The sequence below is a fragment of the Crassostrea angulata genome, chromosome 10 (assembly GCF_025612915.1).
Source record: "Crassostrea angulata isolate pt1a10 chromosome 10, ASM2561291v2, whole genome shotgun sequence".
Taxonomy (NCBI): Eukaryota; Metazoa; Mollusca; class Bivalvia; order Ostreida; family Ostreidae; genus Magallana; species Magallana angulata.
The window spans coordinates 19,405,777-19,429,861 of record NC_069120.1 but is presented as its reverse complement, the minus strand read 5'-3'; the positions used below and the strand labels follow the sequence as shown (position 1 = coordinate 19,429,861).

Here is a 24,085-nt window from a genome sequence, read left to right as displayed (position 1 = left end):
TTTAGAGTAACCCGACCTAACCTACAAAAAATGCCCATATCCTACCATTTTTAGATGTCTGTTTTTATCCGATTGTGAATTTTATATTATTTCTATTAAAAAATCCGTTTTTAAATATGACACAAACAAACATTCTTAGGATTCATGCAGAAAAAAATTTGATAAAATAAAAAAAAATTCCTACCTACCTAACCTAATTTTTTCATCAGTGTTACCCTAAACACACATTTTTTATAGGCCTTGGTGTGACGGTAGCGACACCGCAAGAAACAAAATAGACTATGTTTTTAACGCACCTTTTTTGCTATAAACCGGAAAATATATACTTACGTAGGCCGCCATCCGTCTCAAATGAAAGAATGAGCGACCACATTGCTTAAATTTTTAAATGCGAATTTTCCTCTAATAGCAGGGGAAGGGATATTGGAAGCTAAATATGTCTGTCCTTTTTGATATACAGTATTGTAAAATTATCAACGATTTTTTATTGAATTTACCAGATGATACTAAGCTAGAGATGAATCCAAACACTAAATGGGAATTGACCAACCTAAAGTTAAAAATTTAAGTATTAGTTATTGCAAAGAAAAAAGCAAAAATAGGAAACGGAAAACACAACTTATCGAGAGAGTGAATTAGAGCAAATTGAACATTAACATCATTTAAATACTAATATGATACGGAAAAAAGAATTAGAGCATGAATTAGACGCATTATATGAAATTAAATCAAAAGGAGCACAAATAAGGTCAAGGGTCAAATGGATTGACGAGGGAGAAAAAAATATTCATCCTAATTCTTAAGACTTGAAAATAAGCATCAATCAAAAAATGTTATAAATAAAGTTAGCAATGCAGGATCGACCTTTGTAAAGACTAACGATATTTTAAATGAACTAAGTAAGTTCTATGAAAATCTTTATTCCTCAAAAGATAATTATACCAGTAAATGAAATTGAATCATATATTGCCCAACTTAATACATCCGCTGTGTTGTCAGAAAATTATAAGAAATACTGTGAAAATTTCTCAACATTACAAGAATGCGCAGAAGCTGTAAATGGAATGAAAAATAATAAGTCACCTGAAATAGACGGTTTACCTGTTGAATTTTATAAGATATTTTGGGAAAATATCCGGAATTTTCTATATGAAGCTATATCCCAAATTTATATCGAAGAAGAAATAACTTCTACACAAAAATGTTCAGTTCTTTCACTTATACATAAAAAAGGGGAATTAGATAAGTTAGAAAATTACAGACCAATAAGTCTCACTAATTGTGACTATAAAACAATTGCATTTATATTTGCCAGAAGATTACAAAATATTAATTGATAGGTTGATAAGTAGAAATCAATCGGGTTATATTTTGGATATATTGGCAATAATGCTAGGCTTATTTTGGATATTTTCGATTATTGCGAAAATACAAATAAAGAAGGAAGCAATCTAATTAAAATTAGGCGTTCTGAATCCGCTACCGCTTCTCAAACATCTAACAACATCCCATGCAGGGTCACGTCAGTGTGACCTTTCAAATATGAATAAACATTTCAGAACTATCCAATCAGCTTCGTGTTTCTAAAATCAACTCGGATGAACTTTCAAAATGGCGTTCTCCAGCTATTCAATGTGAAAAATCTTAAAAAAAAAGAACAGGGTGCATTTTGGACGGCAAGGATTGTTTGGCCGTGTTACCAACAGGCTACGGGAAGAGTTTACCGTACCAGATTGCGATTCCGCGGTGCGTCGATTTACCCAAATGGACCCAAATGGAACGTAAAATGACCCAAAAGGACCCAAATGGAAACCCAAATGGAAACAAATGAATGATCAATTAATATAAATTCTAAAACGACATTTTCTTGTGTTGTTAATGATTTTTTTATTGATATATTTTATATATAACTATTAATATAACTGTTGATATATAATCATATCGAAATATCTGATTAATTCAACCATCATACGTGACATCAAATGTGACAAACCAAATACCACCGAATGTGACAAACCAAATAGTGACTTGTGAAAAATCATTATAATAATAAAAACAACAGAAAGCGGTGGGAAGAGAGCCAAAGAAGATAATCGTTTGCTGTCCGTTGATCGCCCTCATGAAAGACCAGGTGGAAAGGCTTTCCAAAATACCAAACATTCGAGCGATATATAGAGGTAATATGACATCGATTTGGTAGATATCATTATGTGAACATAACTTGTAAACATGTCAAAATATGTTAGATAGAAATAATATTTTTCGCGACATACTGATTGGTCTAATGAATTTGTAAACATTGATGAAAATAACACCGATTCATGTATAACACTGACATTCTGAGATTATTTTTCTGATCGTGATATTGATTAATATTTTATTAGATGGCACCCCAGAAGCTGACCGCATCATAAGGGATGGGGCTTTTGATTATCTCTTTGGGTCCCCTGAGTTGCTCGTCGGGGATAGCACATTCATAGACCAGCTCCATGCATTTGATGTTTCAACCATTGTTCAACCATTTCTGTTAAGCAACTCCATTTATGAATTGTCTTTAGCATCAATGTATGTTAACTGCTTTAAAAAAATATTACATTTGTAATTATAATTCAATAGAACACATGCCATGTTTTAAACTCATTTTAAGCTTTCAATTACAATACCAGCTAATGGCACCTCTCAAGCTCTTGTGTTTGAAACATGATAGACACTGCATATAAAGTATATGTATATTAAGCAAAATTTGTTAACCTAATATTAAATACAAGAATGTAATTTCAAGTTTTATTTTGTTTAGGGGTGAGAAGGATGATGATGACAGAAACGCATTCAGAAAATGGTTCAGCTACGTTGGGGAACGTTCCCAATTTTCCCATCTGCATCAGTTCTGGCACTAAGTGCAACCTGCACCCATACAATTTGCAGAAGAGTCCGCAAAGTCCTAAATTTGAAGGATGATGCAACCGAGATCCGACTGTCACCAGACAAACCAAACATAAAACTGGTTGTGAAAAAAAATCCAAATTCTGTTGACCTAGGAATGGCCTGGATCATCGATCAGTTAGACTCTTTTCCGAGAACTATCATGTATTGTAACAACATTCGGGATGTCTCAGAATTGTACTGTTACATAACTTCAGAAGTTCCAGACAGCGTTTCCTTCTGTGAGATGTAAAAAAGATGCAAAAAAGGAAAAAATACTGGATGACCTTTGCAACGAACATGGATCATTGAGAATCGTTATTGCAACCAGTGCCCTTGGAATGGGGATATATATAACTGGTACAAACAATGTAATACTATATGGTGCTCCGAAGCAGTTAGTGGAAGTAGTTCCGGAGAATGGCTGTGCTGGTCGGGATGGAAATCCAGCTCTTGCGTTACTCCTTTACAATTCATATCACCTAAGAAAAGGAGAGCAGGAGGTGAAGGATGTTTACAATTCACAAACTTGTAGAAGAAAAATGTTGTTGAAACCTATTGTGAAGGAAAGTGAACTTACAATAAAAGATTCCCACCACATGTGTTGTGACAGATGTATGCTGTTGTGCAAATGTGATGACTGTCATAAAGATACATTTCCTCTTGAAAAAATGATAAAAGATGAACCATCAGTCTTAGACGGTGACACAAACAGTGATTCTACTGAACTATATGATGATGCTGAACTTTTAATTGAATCAGACTGTCTGATTCAGACACCGAGTTTGATTAAGCAATTATGCATGCCTTTGAATTTGATCATTATCTAATAAAACTAGTTCATGAATGTAAATGTTCACCTTCATGTTGTCTAGAACATCACATTCAGTGATAATTTAATAAATTTGTATAATCCTTGTTGACTATATTTAGCCTCCTTTTTAATCACTAGAATTCAAAATGATCAGTAGAGTAACAAATAAAAATCTCATGTTGAAATGATGCAACTATGAATGAGTAAATTCAAGCATTTTGAGTATCATGTAAAACCAATGGCTTCCAACGTGCCAAGGGGACACGTTGAATGTCTGACAAACTAATTCACATAGCTGTCAAACTTTTAGACTTCAAACTTAATCATATTTATCAAGTGCCCTGTGTATAACTTGTGTATTAAACCTGTATGCTCCTTAAAAAAGTCTGCAATTTTTATCAAACATAACATTATACTCTTTTCCTTAAAGCAGTTTATACTGGTATAAATTGACAATACATTTGTGCATGTCCATAATTGATTAGCTATTTAAGAATGACTAAAAAATGAACAACCTTGCACATACTTAGGCATTTATTGATAATTGTCATCACTTGAAACCATATTCAGCCTTCACATTTAAAAAAAATACAAACATGCAAGTAGGAGAACAATTAACAGAATTTAAAATTTATTGCAAGTATGTCTTGATATTATCAATATCCTGACCCTTTTTCTAAAGAGCACAAAGATTATGTAAATAAGTTGTAAAAGGATATTTCAATATCAAATTGTATGAAGTATGGCAAAACACAGCATTCGTATCTTATCCAGACATGTAAGAGGTGTACAACATAAGGCTTCATGAAATAAAAAAATGATAAGCAATACAGAATTATTATGCACTAAGAGTCTTAAAGTACTCTAAATTTTTTTAATATCTTGTCCCAGTTTTTAGATGTGTGGGTCTCTTAAGCGCCTGAATGGAGCAAATGGTTTATGGCGATGAATCATGTTACAGAGTCCCTTGTAAGCAGGAGAAAAAAGATCTCGGTCTGGATTTAAAGTTCTGCATTTAAGTCTTCGCTGGTTGTTTACTGTCAAGACACTCTGATCAGCTAATTCATTCACAACCTTTAGAACATCTGTCTTATACGATGGCAAGTGATGAAATCCTTTTCTTTTCCTTATTCCCGTTACTTCCTCAAAATGGTCCTTGATGTTCACTAAATGAGGATAGTTTTTTGAATTCATGAGTATGCTGTCTTTTGTTTGATGGCCTGATGCAACAACTTTACTATCTCTGTTAAGCATTTCTAAGTATTCATCTAATGAAATGTTATTGTTCTTCCCACCTTGTACAAGAAAAAAACCAAGAAATGTTGGCTACTCACAAACCCCCATGAACAAAAATGATTCAACAGACAGTAAACAATTCTTACCTCTAAAAAGTTCATCATGCGATGGAAATCTTTGATTTTGGATAAAAACCCTCTATTCTATCCAATGGAGTTTCAGCATTTTTCATTGCTTCCTGTGCTGACTGCACTATTTCATCCGTTAAACGGTCTCCTGAAGATGAGCAGTCTAACAATTTTTATGCACTCATGCTGATGATATATAAGTGCTAGCCTATTGCATTAAAAACAAAAATATTAATACTATAAATACCTCCAAAGAATACTGGTTCTACAATTGTGTCATCTTTGCATGGAACATACAACTTGCTCAATTCCTTCAAAAGCTGTATCACATCTTGGGTTCTATTTTCATTGCAGCCCCTTAGTCCTAATGGATACTGAAATGAAATATCAAAATTACATATGTATGTAATTCATTTACATGTACCGGTATATTTACTTATGATCAACATGGAAACTACAGAAGAAACCCATTATTTGATGTATCAAAGAAATAGACTTAAATATTCCTGAAATAATTGTCCATAGCTTTTAAATCTTCAATAACAAAGTTTCTGAAAACATGCATACTAAAATGGACGTCCATTTTTGTTAACGTGAAATCATTACCTGCGTTGTTTTCTCCCCAGCATATCTGGAATATGTATCTGGAATATGTATGCTCCAGGTGTTTTGGGTACACTCTTTTCAGAAGCTTATTCATTTGGGTATGATTTTCAATTATGGATGTTGAGATAACAAAGCACAACTCCTGCATAAGTTGCTCTTGCTCAGACACTCATGGAATAAACTTTGCAGGTTCAATGTTATCAGTCTGGCCTTCATAGTTTTCAGGGGGGAAAATCACCCTGTCAAGAATTGCATACATATTGAATAAATGCAGAGATAGTGTCTTTCTGTCAGATGTCCTGTAGGAGGGCAATATATCCTTATCCCAATTACCCCGATAATTTGGTAAGTGGAATGTCCACCATTTGCCCAGGTGTCCCTTGCACTTAGAATATCTGAATCAAGAATATTCTGCCAATTCACCAGCTTCCGATGGAGAGTTGTGGGATGAACACTCAGTCCGATCTTGGACAACCTTTCAATATCCTGTTGCATAATAATAACAAAACTTATCTTCAATTCATCAAACTATAACGGTCAAAACTTTAACTTTGCCAATCTATGTTATCTACTATTGCCCAACAACAAAATTAATCGAAAAGCTTTGTACTTCATATCAGATAAAGTTTATAGTCCTACATATTTAATTTTTAATATCGGAATAACCTGGCCCTTAACAATAATATATTTTGGGATAAGATTTTTTCATTTATACTGTTTAACTTGAAAGAGTTAATTTTACATAACATATATCAGTTAATTGAAATGTCACATTCATTATACATTTAAAAAATTCAACATGCTTTAAACAATAATTCATAAAAAGTGTTCCGTGCATCCACCATGTTTTAGCATGAAGCCAACAACAAATTGTACCAAGGACATTTCTTGGCTTCTACCATGCAATCCAATACAGGCTGTGAGAATTATATGTTGGTACGGTTTACCGGAAACCTGAAGTGTTAAATCACAAACTGTTGCAGAAATAATTGAAAGGAGATCAGGGCAATGGTGCCTTAAGTATTCATGAAGGTGGTCCCAGCTGAAGTTGAAGAAGTCACTGTAGTCTTTCTTCTGTAATGGACATCCATATCCCCGCTTGCAGACTTTCACACTCTCCAATTTAACAATTTTTGCTGCTCAAGTTATTATGCACGCTGGTTTAGACTGACACAAGGCTTCTACAATTGCACTATCAACATTTGTACCACGGATCAATGCCTTGCAGAATTTCTGATGGGTGTCATTCTGTATGAGATCAGTCTTTTTTCCACTTGGATAGTTCACAGAAACCTAAAGATTGATCTATATATATATATATATATATATATATATATATATATATATATATATATATATATATATATATATATATATATTATTATGTACAGCAGGCCACCATATCCATTTATTTTTCATAGCAGTTTCTCGAACAAAGCTTTAATTCCAAATTAATATAAATATTGAGAATATGCAAACTGTAAATATTTTGAACAAATTGAATTTGTTTCTCTGCTGTATAGTTATAAACATTCAAATATGATTGCTTCCTATTAAATATACATGTATACGGCAAAATATAACTCCAAAGGTGACCAGACCTTTAGATTATAAAACTGGTAGGGGATTCTCTGGACACTTATACTGTTTTTTACCCCCTACGCATCTTACAGAGAAACATACTGTTACATAAACCTGCTAAATACTTATGTACAAATCTAAATATATGTATGATATCTATATATTTTTCATGTAACAATCTGGTTATTTTTTTCTTTCTATCTTTGCTGTATTAATGACATACTTAGCATGAAACATTTCATATGCGGAAATTTACTTGTAAATGAATATTTTTCTCCCCTTCGTGCTAAAGTGTAGTACAAAAAAGTTCCAAAATGTATGTTGCACTAAGCCTCTGCGCAGGCCAACTACCTTCTGTTTTGTTACATATATATGATTGAATAAATGTTTGAAAAAAAAGAAAAAAAGAAAAGACTTTAAGAAAAAAATATAAAATTTGGTTGTCCGCCATTTTGAATCACCATTTTGAGCTACTTAACGCCATTTCCATGAAGGCCAGCATGTTTTTTTGGAATCAGCACACTTTGATTATGTTAAATAACCATGCTTGACCAAATAATAATTTGCCGTTAAAAGTTATTTTTTCGACTAAATTGGACTAGATTAACCTTTAGAAAATGCGCTCCTGACCTGCACCTTGCCATGTCACAGGTAATATTTAGAGTACCTTTGGACGAGTTTCTTCTGATACTGGTCGACAGATATGCACAGACCCAGAAATTTTTTGAAGGGGGTCTGAAAAAAGTTTCTTTTTTGGGAGGGGGGGGGGGGTCCGAGACATATTTTCAGTAATCTTACTATGTATTTAAAAAAATGGATTTTTCCCGAGGTGTAAGGACCATCTCCCAGACCACCCCTAGATCCGTGCATTTCAGGAATACATGTATGTGTATTAAAGTTTTTTTTTTTACATAAGTAGAAAACTATACAGTACAGTACAGTATTATTGTTTTTATGAAGCAGTCTGGAAACTGTACGTTTACGTACATTTGATTGTTTCTTGTCGCATGGTCTGATTACCTTTATCAAACGATAAAATCCCATACGCTTACATACAATCGTCTCATTATGTCTGCACAAAATATCGCAAACAGGGCATTCTGGGGTTCATTGTAGAAACTTTAAAATAGTTTTACATTGGTAGAGCGATTAGGATAGGCATGTTTTGCCCTATTGTAAAAAAAAGGGTTTTTCCGTGGCTTTTATTGTTTGATAATAAGGCATCGGGGCTTCTAAAATAATGAGAGATCATGCTTGTTAAAGTTGAATGCCATTAGTCGAATGGAAAAGGATGAATAAAACGCATAAATGTTAATTTCCAAATGACAAAGTATTTCATTCATTTATTTATTCATTTATTTATTAATTTAATAAAAAAGAAAATGTGCAGAAATCGCTAGGATGAAATTAGAAAAAAAGGAATGAGATCTTCTTTGAACGAAATAAGAAAATATCTTCCAGTTCATACATATTTGTGTCAGAGTTTCTGATGTTTTATGTGATCCTTTGCGTGACTCAGTTTAGTGAATTCTATATATGTAATGTGTAGTTACAAGGTGTAATGTTGCAAGACGTTTAAAAGCAGTTTGATCTTTGTCAATCGTGCCGATGATACAAAAACTTCATATAATTTGAATAGACGAACTTAAATCTTAAATACCACAACCTTTAGGAAATGCGTTCCTGACGAGTGTAAGGAGAAAGGGGGAAGGGGGGGGGGTATCAGTCTGAGGAAACACGGGTTCATTTGACCAAAAATAATGTCCCCAGTCAATTAAATCATACTTCGTATACCCATGTAAGAATTCAGCCTTTTTAATAAAAGAAAATGGAGAGAAAATACTCATAGAGTGTTCACGCCGGTATAACCAAATGAAAGAAAACATTTAAGACGAGAACCCCCCCCCCCCCCCCCCCCCGTTATGAAATATAAAGAAATATAATGGCTCCATTAACTGTTTTTGAAATCTTTTTAAAGCAATGCACATTCTATGTTTGAACTGCTTCAACATTGAATAACTTTAAGCAAAAAATTATGCATTTTTAAAAGTCAATCGCACTTTTTTAAACTTACAAAGTACATACATGTATGTACGTTCAAGTGATGAAACATACAAAACTACATAGATTTTGAATTTCCGATTGCGAATACCTTAAACCACATTAGTACATTAAATAAAAGAAAATATATATAAAACACCCAATTTGAGAAATCTACTAGATGTGTTTTACTTTTTTGAATGGTTAAAATGTTTTAATTTGGTGCATAAATTAAAAAAGAGTTTATCCTACGAAATACGAATAAATCTGCAAACAGATAAATGAAATAATGATCGAAACCATAATAAATGGATCATCCGAGGAAAACTATTTTGTTTTATAAATATTACTAGAACACCAATAATATTACGCCTGTAATCTTCCAGAGACAAGATGAATATCTAACGCTATACAAATGGGAGAAAGAGATCAATTGAATAACGCGGTGTAATGTCGCCTGACCACTAGCAGGCTCACGGGTTGATCTCTTCCTCCCATCTCGTGTTACTGGAATTTCACTGAAATGAATAATTGACTATCGATGAATGCACACGCTGTTTAAGGAATATCAGTACTGCTTGTAGTGAAAATAAAGCTTTAAATGTCTATTTAAATGAAAGGCAGTGAAAATAATTTAAAAGGTTCAAAGCATTTCATGTAATAAGAGCAAAACACATTTGAATAAAGTTTTTATAAATACCTTTGATTTAGTGCGCCAACAAGCAGGTAAGTAATTTTCACAAACGCTTAAACAGTCTAGAAAAAAGCACACAGTTTATGAAAGATAGACAAAATTTGAGGCTTTCATTAAACAATTTTGGCAAATATGAGTTTAGATTAGAGTATTTTTCGAAAGTGTATGTAGTCGTATGGCAATCCTTTAAGAACTTTTAATACAGATACTTTTCGCCAAGTTTTAATAAAATATTGGCAAAGGGATCCAGAGAAGAAAATTTAACATATTTAAGTTAGAACCGTGGACAACAATAATAGAACAACGACAAAACACGCCAAACACAAAATTTGTTTACAAAAATACTTGGGGGGGGGGGGGGGGTTAAACTAAAACAAAAAGAAAAAAGGTAGTATAGACATTATAAAATTTTGGTATATTTAAAATAAACCCATCTTGTTTTCTTAAATAATATAATATTATAATTTATAAATTATATATAATTTACATACCCCCCTCCTCCTCTCTACTCTATTCAAACTCAATAAAGTGATGGTTGACCTGTTTTTCTTTTAGATCAAAATTTTGTATTTCGTACTCTTGACTTGTATAAGTTATTATCACTCTTTAATAATGGAATGCAAAAGGTTCACGGCAAGGTATTTTTATATACATGTATGCTTTTGTGTGTGTGTAATTCTGTAGTTGTATCGCATTGTACAGTATACATGTAATGAAAAAAAAGATTGCATTACTGCAACAACAACACACATTTAAATAAATATCATATACACCGAAAAAGAAGGAAATGCTATAAGTATTGTTTTTTAAAATAAATACGTCCTGAATTGTCTTTTTATAGGATATGCATTCCTCAGTTGTAAATGGAATTCTTGTAACGCACTTGTATTAGATAATCTTTGAACTTCCAACAGATTAGGTGACACACACAAAAACTATGTCAAATCTTATTAATTTTTTTTTTTGCAAACCCTCAATGGGTAGGACGCAAACCAAAACAAGAATTTCCCTTCATTTTAAAATAGAACCAGTGATTATCAGAGTGAAGTCAACTGAAAACGGTCCATTTAAATCATTGAATCCCCTTAAATAGAAGAAAAACCCACATTTTGTTGAGGACGGAAATGATTAGGTTCAGTTGCAATTAAAGTAAGTTTAATATTATTTTTTTTCTATTTAATGAAATGTTATACGTATTTTTTTTCTTGCATTATAAAAGTAGAAACGATTTCGAATCATGTGATTTTTATTTCAAGACTTAGGGTTTAACATTACGGAATAATTTATACTTTGACGCGTCACCGGGTGTAGGAAATATCATAAAACCATACATGCCGCGTATTCCTGTCTCGTCTCGTCTCGTTTAATTCTTTTCGTGGCACTTTTAAATCCAACCTGAGATCAAATGAATATCAGTGGTTCATGGACTAGGTCACAGAATTACTTCGAATGAACAAAACACTACTTAGTGTGGGCATGTTGATTGCACAGTAATCAACCGTACGATATTGTTATTTTGTTTACTATTGCATATTTGATACATGTATATGATACATAATGCTACAATCATAACATTTATACAATCTTCATGAATGAGTTTTTGTAGGACTCTAACCTGAACTTTGTAATTAGTGAGAGATTTCGTGGCTTTTTTATAACCGCGTTATATACTGGACTTAATTTGTCTCATTGACGAAAGGAAAATGTAATGTTTATTTTAATTATGGAATTTTTACTAAGACTATGTCTTTTGATATAAGCAAATTCAATATAACGTTGATGGGACTGCATTAAAGAACTAGGTTATGGACCGTGCCAGACAACAAAGCGACCAAGGACAAATTGACAATCAGGCAGATACCTAGAAGAATCGACAAGACATTCGCAACAAACCCTATTTACCGATCGTTTAAAAATTTGATTGATTTATTCTTTATTGAAGATGAACAATGCAATTTGTAAAAGTAATGTAACTGGCCAATTCCAGTTTTCTTGGTAACAAAATTGAAAATATTCAGATTTGAACCAAACCAACTAAATGTCAACGTGTTTTTTTTTAAATTTTGAATTATCTTCATGAAAAAAAAAACACTTTGTAAGAAAAGTACAAAGGAGAATAGGCAACAAGTGCAAGTTTTTCGGAGAATCCATTTGATTTTAAATTTACTTCCTGCTTGAGAAAAAAGTCACATAAAATAAAAATAGGTTTGTTGTAAACATGTAGCTTTATGAAGTAATAAATTTATAGATATTTATCAACATTTGGCAGTTTGACTTAGTTTTAAAATCAACTGAACCATATAAAGCAGGCATTCAAAATGAATGATTTTAAACAAAGCGTACACGACAGATGACACAATGGTTGGATAACCATCTTTATCTACCCACTGCAAAATAATTTTAGTTATGAAATTCTAGATTCAAAACATGCTATGATGGATTGCCAATCACAATTGTCTTTGCTTTACAAATTCTGTCACAAAGTAGTATACATATACTCGCTTTATTTGTTCGTTTTTATTCTTTAAATAAATATCTGTTATTTTGATAAGATTTGCATGCATAAGCATATCCATGTATACATGTATTTCAATTCATATACTGGCATCGAACCAAGATTTGCCATGTACAGGGTGATCCATGAATTCTGATACAATTTTAAAACCACATAAATTTTTTACCCAATGAATTAAACTGTTAAATAAGGTATCATTCGAATATCCCATGCCTAAGATTTTGTATCATTTGTAAAGTACAGGAAAATATCTACTTGAAAAAGAAGCAAATAGGTCATATAATTTTGTTCGGTTTTTCACAGTGCCCCATCTTTACTAAATGGCTACAAAATCAAGCTATTGTTCTTAAACTTAAATGGTATAAGCAGGTCTTCTGGCTTTTCAGGCACAATTTTTTTTAGAAGTAGTAGGGTAGTAAAGAATATAAGATCTAAGAAAAATAAGTTCACCATACAGGCTTATATGGTGAAAGAACTAAGGACAACTATGAACAACAAGGAAAATCAAGTTCTCTGTTTTGTCCAGGTTCTCAGGCTGATTACCCGAAAAAGGCTGAATATATTAGCAAAAAGTGTATTCAATGATATCCAAAATAACATAATTGTAAATAATTATAGATCAAAACAAGAAAAATGTATCCTAAACACATCAAGAATGGTTGAATGGTTTGAAACAAAATTGAAGAAAGTTTCATTCCTTTTAGAACTTAGCCAAGATGGTGACTTACTGCTGCATTACTCATAACCCTAGTGTAAACCTGGGGTGCGGATATTTCATTGATCAAGTTAATAAATAAAACCTTAAAATATTAATCATTAAAGCTGCCAATTGAAAGAAATGCGGAGAGAAACCACACAGATGACTACTGTCAAACAGGATGTGATGACATTTTGTCATGTACACTATATTTCTGTACCTGCAAAACGAAAGCGTCAAATCAATAAATACACCATAGAACATAATTTTACTATTTTGATGTAAATACTAAAATTTCCTTGTTCTGCTTTGTAAGGCAGGCAAACGGCACTTAATTTACACAGTATAAATCTGTACTTCTTTCATTCTCATACGACATGTTTCACTGAATTTAAATTTGTTCTTTAAAACTGTAATGGGCATTAAAACAGTACCAGAAAGAATGCATCACCCTGTACCAGTTTTGCATTGCAATGAAAAGTCAAAATTATACACAAAATAGAGCGTAGGCGAGATCGGTCTTAGGCCTTATGTGAACAAATAGAATAGTGAAAATGTTCAATTCGGTGTGAACTTTTTCATGACGTCACAATGATCATAGCACGAGCTTATTACTGGTCGCTTGGATTATTGTAAACATAATATCTCGATAATTTTAACAAATCTGTACAATTTGCCATTTTCAAACATAAATATAAGTAATAAACAGCAATGTTAAAAAGGTCATTGGGATATGAACTTGGTTGGTAAGTGATGAAATCTTCTGAGAAGCCGTTCGGGCTTCACAAGATTTGATCACGTGCCCAACCAAGTTCATATCTCGGCGAACTTTTAAACTTGCTGTCTATTTCTCAATTGAGATCTGCATTATCGATTTTAATGATGATTTTATATGTTTCATTTAGTCAAACGCTAATTTGGACATGATTACTCCTCTTCACTATTTGATTCTACTAACTGGCTTGGCATTGTTCAAAACCTCTGGAGAGACAGCGTTTCTACAGGGGGATTTTCACATCGCCGGCTTGTTCCAAATATATACAGATGACCAATGTAGTCAGGAAGTTGATGAAATGTCGGTACGGAACTTTGAGGCAGTGAAATGGGCTATCAGAAAATTAAACGATGCTAACTATGTACCGGGACTAAAACTTGGTGAGACAAATTCTTCTGCAAGATTGTCCATTAAAGAAAAAAGGGTTTAACAGTCAGATAACTTGAATAGCAAATGAATCAAAATGCGATGTACGAATTATTGTGTATTTGTAGGTTTGGAGGGATTTCCTACATGCAATGTGCATGGAAGAGCTCTGGAGCATGCAACACGAATCATGAACAGAAAGTTTCGCGATTCGAAGGATACTCCCTCTACTCCTATTATTGGTAATTTTAACTACAACAAATCAATACAAATCACATAGATTGAATCACTAAGATTTTCTAAACAGTCATGTATAATGTATAAGATCTCTCCCCCCCTCTCTCTCTCTCTCTCTCTCTCTCTCTCTGTATTCATGCTCCTCTTTTTTTAAATCTTCCAAGGTTTGATCGGTCCAGAATACAGCCATGAAGCAATGGACACATCTTCCTACATCAGTTCGCTAGGAAGGAATAACCTCCTGTTACAGACATTGTTTTCTGCGACGGCATCCGCTCTAAGTGACGGAACTAAATACCAAAACATTCTCAGGGTCATTCCGGAAGATTCCAAGCAATCATCGGTAACAAACTCTTACATCTTCTCATATGCAATCACGTATATGTACACTGTAACAGCGGCTGGAAAGGGGGGGGGGCAGCGTTAGAAATGTACTTGAAAATTAATGTTACACCAAATTATAAAACGAGGCAACCCCCCTCCTTTCAACTGTTATGTATATTTGTATTATTATCTTTTAGCAATTTAAAACTAATTTTGTATTGTTTACAGGTCATTGTCTCTTTGATGGAAAGCCTTTCCTGGAACTACATTGGTGTAGTTTACGAAAATAACTCGTATGGAATAGGAAACTATGAAGAGCTCAAGAAACTGACCAAAACGAAAAAAATATGCGTTGCCTTACAGTCTTCTATATCTGTCAAAAATGGTCTTGTGTCTACAGATGAAATAACAACGACAGTAGAATCCTTAATTTACCACAGTGTAAAAGAAAGCAAAATTCTTGGAGTTGTAATATTTGCCTCAACAAAAACCGCGGAGTCAATTCTAAAAGTTGCACACAAAATTAAGGAAAACAATGATTTCCAGCTTGGAATGATTTTCTCAGAAGGATCTTCTGATGTTGGTATTACGACGCTGAGTCGCTTCCCTATTGCTAAAGGTTCTTTCTTCAGCAGTCCCCCATGGTTGCAGTTTGATGGTTTTAAAACTCACTGGTTGGAGGTGTTGACAAACAAGACTGCTTTCACCGAAGAAGTAGCTTCAAATCCTTGGCTTAAATTAGTTTTGAAGAAATTTATTTTGTGTGATGTGCAAGATGCATCGTGCTCTATGCCTGCTAGAGAAGAGATAATAGTCGAGCATAACGTGTTTGAAGGATACGCCATTTTGGCTATAGCGCTACAAGCCAAAATTTTGAAAGATCTACAGAAAGTGTCTTGTGGAACAAACAGTGAGTTATGTCAAGAATTTAACAATACGTTGTCAGAGAAAGCATACACACTTGTTGACAAAGGAAGAGAAACTCAAGTTAACGTAAACAGTATGCCAATAGATTCAGGATTGTCTATGAACATTCATTTCGATGATTTGGTCGAGGCCACCATTACAGGAAATGTACCTGAATATGAAGTTTATCATTTTCGAAATTGTATCAAGAAAAGTAGTGATGTGTGCCTTGAAAAAGTGAGTACAATATTTAAATTTTTTGAGTTTCTGGGTCATCTTTGCACGTTGAGTTTATTAGACATGTTTTCGTAAGTGGATATCATTTACAAATTATAAATCTTTTAAAAAGTTAATACACGTAATTATCTACCGTCGATAGGAACGTTATCAGTAATTTCAGAATTTAATCAAAATGATCTGGTTCACAATACAGAGGGTAGTTGATTTGTTTTAAATATCAATATTCCTTCTCATGTATACTCTTTTAAAGTATTTGCATAGAGTATCATTATGTGTTTTAGAAATTTCCCGTATACCGAATTTTAATTCACCATGGGAAAGAAAATCCTAAATTTAATAATTTAAATTTGGAAGTTTCTATGCGGTATAAGCTCTTAGATTTTGGAGTTTCTGTGGGATATCAGTATATAAAACATATAGTTTGATGGGATCTGCGTTTAATAACCATTATTCAAAGTTGCCTTTCATTTCCAAAGGTTGGCGATTACAACAATTCTTCATTGACATTGAACAAAGAAAAGCTGAGAGATTACACAACAAATTCAGATGGTTTAGCGTGGCCTGACATTATACGGGCCCAATGCGACCCTGGAAAACTATGCAGATCATGTCTTAATAAGAATCTGCCAAATGAAATTCTGTTCAAAAAAGGCGACCTATACGTTGCTGCAGTGGTCCCGGTTTATAACAAAGACACAGCTGACCCATTGAAATGCGGTAAGATACGAGAAGCCAACGGATGGGAAGTTGTTGAGGGAATTAGGTTTGCTGTTGAAACAGTAAACAAAAAGAATGGAATATTCAGGAATTATTTCGGAAGCAAACAACTTGGGTATGTCATTTTGAACAGTTGCAACCAACCTCTCCATGCCCAATCAATCCTCCTGAAGTTGTTTAAGGAGGGAATTCAATTGTCAGATGAGTCACGTGTTAGCGACATTCGAAATAAAACTCTTGGATTCGTGGCTGCTTATGGTAGTAGCGTTAGTGTGGCAACTGCTAGCGTTATCCAAGAATTTAAGTTTCCTCAGATAAGCTATGCTTCAACAGCAGCGGTGTTAAGCGATCGGACAGCATACAAGTATTTTTTGAGAACTTGCACCCCAGATGATAAACAAGCACTTGCCATGCTGAACATTGTTAAAACACTGAATTCTTCATACATTCAAATAATGTACAGTGAAGGAACGTACGGAGAAGGCGGAAGAAATGCAATTGTGAACGCTGCTAAAGAATCCAAAATATGCGTGGCGAATGAAATAAAGGTTGAAGAAAAACATTATAAGAGGATTCGAGATGACCTTCTTAAAACTCCTTATGCAACTATTATTCTTTTATTTTTGAAATCTCACGTTATAAATGATGTATTGAAAGAGCTCCATGAAACAATAGAGGTATGGTCTTATATATTCATAGGCTCTGAAGCATTCGGAACGCGTAAGGATATAATAACCGAAAGACCAAAGCTAGAAGGTACTATATCTTTGTCCCTGCAAATGAATCCTTTAACAGGAATTTTAGAATTTGAGACGTACTTGTACGATAGATTGGTCACTAGAGGCAGTGATATTAATCCATGGACAAGAGAATATTTTGAAGAAAGGAATGGCTGTTATATGCCTGGCAGTTTCAACAAAATGTTTGACTCTCAATGCTCTGATATCGCAGAACAATTTAACAATAAATACTACCAACCGGAGATATGGACTTCGTTTGCCATAAATGCCGTGTTTTCTCTTCTTCAAGGTTCAAACAAAGCATTCGAACAACTATGCGGAACCCAGTCCTCGTCATTATGTAAGCAATATAGGGATGATCCGGATACCGTATACAATTGGATAAAAAAACAGAGAATGGTGATCGATAATAGTGGGGTGCCGTCCAAGGTCTTCAATGATAACGGCGATGGGAACATTGGATACAAAATTTATCAAGTAAAAAAAAAACTCTCGGACACCAGTCAGCTTACATATGAAGAGGTAAAACTATACAACGTGCAATATCAATATTTTTTAAAAATTTGATTGGTTATTTTTACGTTTTTTGGTCATTCTTTTTGTGGGGAAAGAATAGTAAGAAATCACCAAGCAGGGTTATCAGTTCTAAGTATAGCGCTAAGTAGATAATTTGTTTTTCAAGTTTATATCGGAGAGCATAATGTACTGCAAATGATAATGTGGTTTCTATAATTTCTAAACTGCATGCTTGATATAGATCGGTCGATTTACGTTGGAAGAGAATGGTTATTCCATACATAATAATCTGATAAAAGATCCACATAAGGCATTGCCATCAAAGTGCCCTAACCCAGTGGAATGTCAGAAATGCAGCAATCAGATATCGATACAGACAAAAGCTCCATCAGCGTCAGGGTATTATTTTAATTTCATAAATGTGTTTAAGCAAAGAGTTTTGAAAATTTAATTATAATAAAATTATTTTTAAGTAACAAAATTTATTTTTCTTGTAGGAATGGAGATGATTCTGTCATGACGATAATTTTGGGAGCACTTTTGGGGTTATCGATAATCGCCCTAATAGTCACCGTTGTTCTGTTCAAGGTATTCCGTAGGTGTAACTTAGAAACTAGAGGTGAGATGCTGTTTGAATGTGACGTCGCGTGGCTTTGCTCGCGGGCATGTCATTATTTTTTCTGTGGGTGCAGTTTTTTGCGCTTTGATACAGGCGTGCGTTTCTTTAAGGGGTTTTCTTGCAACTACCGAATTTTCACTATAATGGTATTGTTAAAAAATATTTTTACTATGGGGATAAAACCACAAAAATGAAATTGAGCAAAACAGAGTGTCCCAAAGAAATTCATTGATTCATTGAAAATACTGCTATTTTTACGTAGGTTTCATTTTGTATATTGAATCATCGCCGATTTCTCCGCAGGTCACAAACATTTTAAGTCAAAATCATGTCTTATTGATTTTATTGTTTTAAATACGACCATTTCATGTACATTTTTAATCATTGATATCCCCAAGTACCCAAACTCGTTTCTCTGTAAATTATTTTCTGCGGTTTTTATCATTTGCAATCACTAAATATAACCTAAAACGTTAGAATTTATAAAATTATTAACAAAAATATTTTTATTATTATTCAAATAAGCCCTCTGAATACGACGTTTCTCACACGTGGTATCATATCCTATGAACCTAACTCTGTCACCCACATGATCTATGATTCGGCAGGGAATGAAGACACATTAACAATTTAGTTTAAACTCAACTTGTATCTAGGTCAACTTATAATAATTAAAATCGGTGTATACAATTTAAATTGTACTTAATTTCGTCAAAGTGAAATGGTCGCCAGAAAAAAAAAATCGGTTCTTGTAACAAAAATCACAATGCCCTTTTCAGAATGTATGGATGCCGTTTGATTTCTGTCCTTAAGTATTTCACATATATCATATCAATAATGAATATATTAATGATTATATTATTTATTTTTTTACATTTTTAATAAATGTAGCATATTCTAAATACCGACATAACGTATATATATTGTAACCCTGTATAAGACAAAAATTACGTCATGAGCGATTTGACGTTAGCATCAAGTGTAGTGCATAAACGCAATCGCGGACTGAAAAAATGTATTAATTACCTTAATAAAAAATAAATAACATGTGAAATGTTTCCTCTTGACCTCTTTTAAAATGACTGACCACCGTAAATCATCGAAAGGGCCCGCATGTCAGAAATATCGTTATTTTAGTGCACCCGTGAAAAAGTGTTAGCTTTAAAATAAATAAATTATATAATTAACGTGCGAATACCCATTATTGCCGATAAATACACAATGTGTCTCTATTATTCTCTTCATGTAAGCTGTCATGCTAGTCTATCTAACCGTGAAATAGTTTCCGTGCTATCTATTCAGCTTCCTACATTTTTAAATTCGGAACACTTCTGGCGTAATCCGATCGCTACATTAAATTCAAAGTCCGATTACTCTAATTTGTTTATTATTAAGAAATTCTGCTTTGCCGAGAGATATATATTTACTGACTGATCGAACGATAGCAAGTTTATTGTCCCCCTCGACAGCAACAATTTCCCTCGGCTTCGCCTCCTGAAATACATGGTGTTGCTGTCTTATTTTTTTTGGGGGGGGGGGGGGGGGAGGTGGGGTGGGGGAGGAATAAATGTCCTCATAACCAGTAAAAGTATATAATATATATCGCAAAGATAACAAATGAATGTTATACAAATTTACCTTATACATTATCAACATGTACATCTTCATACACTGCAGATAATCTGTACCTGGACCCCAATTTTACAAACGTGCATGGGCACAGTGATACAGACGACAGCGGCTACTCTGCCAACGCCGGCCAGGGAGAACATGAACAAAGTCCAAGGATGCAAATGCACCGCCGCCATAACCAAATTATCCACGACAATATCGCATATCATGCGAATAATTAATTATACTGCGCAAAAATTCCGATGCAATATACAGTATTAATCATTTTGTGAGAGAAACATTGAATTCGCATGGTTATATATACGTGGACTGTACATGTGTTACAAAACAGTAGAATTGTTGGATTTCGGTTGTGAACTTGCGCAAATCTATTGTTGATTAGCTATTTCAAATCTTCTTTGAAAGGACTAAAACACGAGAATTCATTTCATTTCAGCTTGTGTTTATTTAAACCTGTTGATATGGCTTTAAAGATAATTGATGTCTTCAAAGTTTAAAAGAGAGAGAGAGAGAGAGAGAGAGAGAGAGAGAGAGAGAGAGAGAGAGAAGGAAGTAATCAGAGTTAATTAATGTGCTGTCAATTTAATCTTACCAGTACTTCATCAATTCAATTCAATTCAATTCTTTATTTCTTTAAACTTTACAGTTTATCAGTATAACATATGTATAACATGAGGTGGTAGTGTATTTACAGGAGAACTTGTGCACGTACAAATAATAACATGTACTATACTATATATACACGTTGAGAAAACAGAACAAAAGACTAACACTTATGTAATGCAGTTGTCTCTTAATAGCATACTTTTAGAGATGAATTTACCAAGATTACAGAGATCTTTAACATTTTCAGTTTTAAAAAAAACATAGAAGGTTTTTTTGCGTGGACCCTGAGGTCCACGCAGAAAATATATAAGCGAGGTTAAACCGGATGCTATGGGGAAAATTCAGTCTGCGCATGAGCTAGCCTGGTTCCTATGCGTAATGGGTAGCTCAGGGAACCAGGCTAGAAAACATTTATCTGAATCGGGATCGGGATTCCGTGCCATATGCACACATAAGTTCAAAGGCGCTGTAATTGTAAAGTTGTCGGTGAACGGTACAGAAACAAAGTATAAGTTTAAAGAAATGATTGGTATGAGATATGAACTATCAGTATTATGAAATAAGTTAATGTTAAGCCGAAACTACAACATGCATTAACTAGCATAATTTGCAATGTTTTGTTGTTTTCCGAATACACATGTAACTTAACTTTACTTTTATAGAAGGCAAGGCTAGAGAGCTTCCCGATTAATTTTTTCTAAGCATTTAAGTATGATTGAATAATTATGTCACTGTATGAAAGTTAAAATCTCAAGAAAAATGCATCAAAATATGAAATTTTTAATTTACACAAAACTGTCACTGCATAATTAACAAAGTAGTGCGAATCGTAATGTGTGCGTAAATAGTAGAAGTCACCGAATGCCTGATACTATACATGCAAACTTCATTCATAGATAGATCATAATTATTTTAGAAGTATGAATCCTTTAAATTCTGAGATAAAAAGTAAGGGCTATATATACATACATGTATACGTAATACAACGTACAAATTTAGTGGTTAAAAGCAGAGGGCTAGAGTCGGTGGAATCTCTAATAATCTTAAGGTGTCACTACAGTATTAAATTTTACTATATATTCTTACCAAAATTGCACAACTTTACATACAGATTAAAAATTCACAACGAACTCCTGAAAAAAATCCCCTTTACATCTTTTTAAACAACGCTTCATTCATTTTCTAGCAAAATACACACGTGCATCCAGCAAGGCGTGAGACTTTGTTTACCTCGAAGTTACACATGTGCGTGAAAATCAAGCCCGGGCCTTTTCACCCCCCTCCGGAAACAACACGCATCAAAAATTCAAATGACCTCGCATTATTACAAAAATGGGATAGTTAGACCTCTTACACATTGTTTTTCATCTCATAAAAAAAATCAGCTCCTGTCGCGGGCGGAAACGCCCCGAATTCAAAGGAAAATTCGGGAATTATTTTGGCTCAGCCATGTTTTGAAATTCTGTTATGACACCTTAAGGCTTTCACGTTTTCGTTGGAAACACGTGCAAATGGTCCACGTATTGTAGTCTTTTTTTTAAAGGACAGCAACTTGTTATAATAATATTCTTGCATGTATCATAATAATCTGCGCAATGTTAATGTATAAAGGACAAAGAAACAAAAAATGGAATTCATCTTCAACACTAGTTTTGCAATGTGGACATAATCTATTTTCTCTATTTGTGTTATTATATCTACCAGTTCAATAGCCAGGCGATGTGATGATAATCGTAATTTAGTTATATATTTCTGTAATTTAATGGGAATAGGTTTTCTTAAATAGTATTGAAGATGTATACCATCGAAAAGATATTTGTAAAAAGAACACTTTTTTGAATTTTCAACATTTGCAAAAATATCTTGTTTGGCCTGATCAAAAATTCTTTGTTTTACAAGTTGTAAAATACCATTGTTTTTTTGGTTAGTCCATAAATAAAAGAAACCGAGGTCAATGAGAACTTTCTTTACATCGAAAACCCAGTTTTTAATAACCGTGTTTTTCACAATTAATGTACAATTTTATTTCTTTATTAACCAATTAAGGGCCCTCAAGGGGCAACATGAAGACTGTTGACATACAACATCCACTGAACATAAAACATTCAATAAACATATACAAGAGGGAAAGAGCTGGATGATTAAAAGAACTATGACAGACATGAACAATTAAATAGTATATATGTATATATATATATGTATAATTATGTATGTTTCCATACATTCAATATAGTGTCTTCTATATATTTATGTTAAACACCATACATAAATATGTCAAGATACAAATGTACATGATAACTTCGTAACAATGTCTAATTATACAATTGTCACTGATTTAGACATAAACATTCTATAATGTACAAGGGGCACACGGCCTAATTCAGCATATACATAAGCAGTATTTGTACTTTTCTTAACTCCTAATTCAATAAATAACATTTAAAATAAGCACAGTTGTTTCTTGTTACGAATTTGTGGTTTACAAGAAAAATGTTTGTAGGAGAAAAAGTGCTCCCCACAATGTTACGTGCCTTCATTTGGGTTATTTGCTAACGAGGAGCAAACGTGCATTGCTCGGTCATCGGTCTATATATGTAATTCACATGCAAAACAGATGCAAGTTTCATAAAAAGTGAAACAACACAATCACAGAATGAAACTTTGCCATTCATAGTCCACTGAAATTTGACTGAATGGTAACTGAACGACAAAGTTATAATGCCATTTAGTAACCTTTTCAGACCTTTCAGTTAACATTTAGTTGATATTCCTTTATTAATAATCATAACCTTCAGTTTTAATTCTGCTAATCATCAATAAAAAAAATTCTGCCAGTAAGTCATTCTACATATGTTTATTTGTATATATGCAAAGGTTATTCAGGATAATTGTATTAATTAAGACAAAACCAAATGTATAAAACTAGACAAAACCAAATTTCTGTTGTTTAATCAACTCAAATTTCACTTGATCTTATGAGATTGTTCACTTGATCTTATGAGATTGTCCGAGAACATTGATTTAGTCCATTCTTGCAATACTGAGGTCAAAGCTTAAGTACTGCATTTTTATAAACCTCTTTCTATATATTAAACAAATGGATGCACTGATTAATAAGAGATAAGTTTTTATTTTCGTTCTCTTAAGAACCCTCCTAGGGGATAGCAAACTTTA

The 24,085-nt window shown here is 33.4% G+C and overlaps 1 long non-coding RNA gene and 1 pseudogene across 1 annotated transcript; one reads left to right on the top strand and one right to left on the bottom strand.

The window, feature by feature from the left end:
* Window positions 1–1,618: 1,618 nt before the first annotated feature.
* LOC128165339 (uncharacterized) lies at window positions 1,619–23,746 on the top strand (annotated as a pseudogene).
* LOC128165343 (uncharacterized) lies at window positions 4,343–6,956 on the bottom strand. Its single transcript, XR_008241050.1, has 4 exons — window positions 5,707–6,956; window positions 5,348–5,474; window positions 5,119–5,248; window positions 4,343–4,902 (listed from the first exon to the last, which is right to left on the bottom strand). It is a non-coding gene; the product is annotated as an uncharacterized LOC128165343 (long non-coding RNA).
* Window positions 23,747–24,085: the final 339 nt, after the last annotated feature.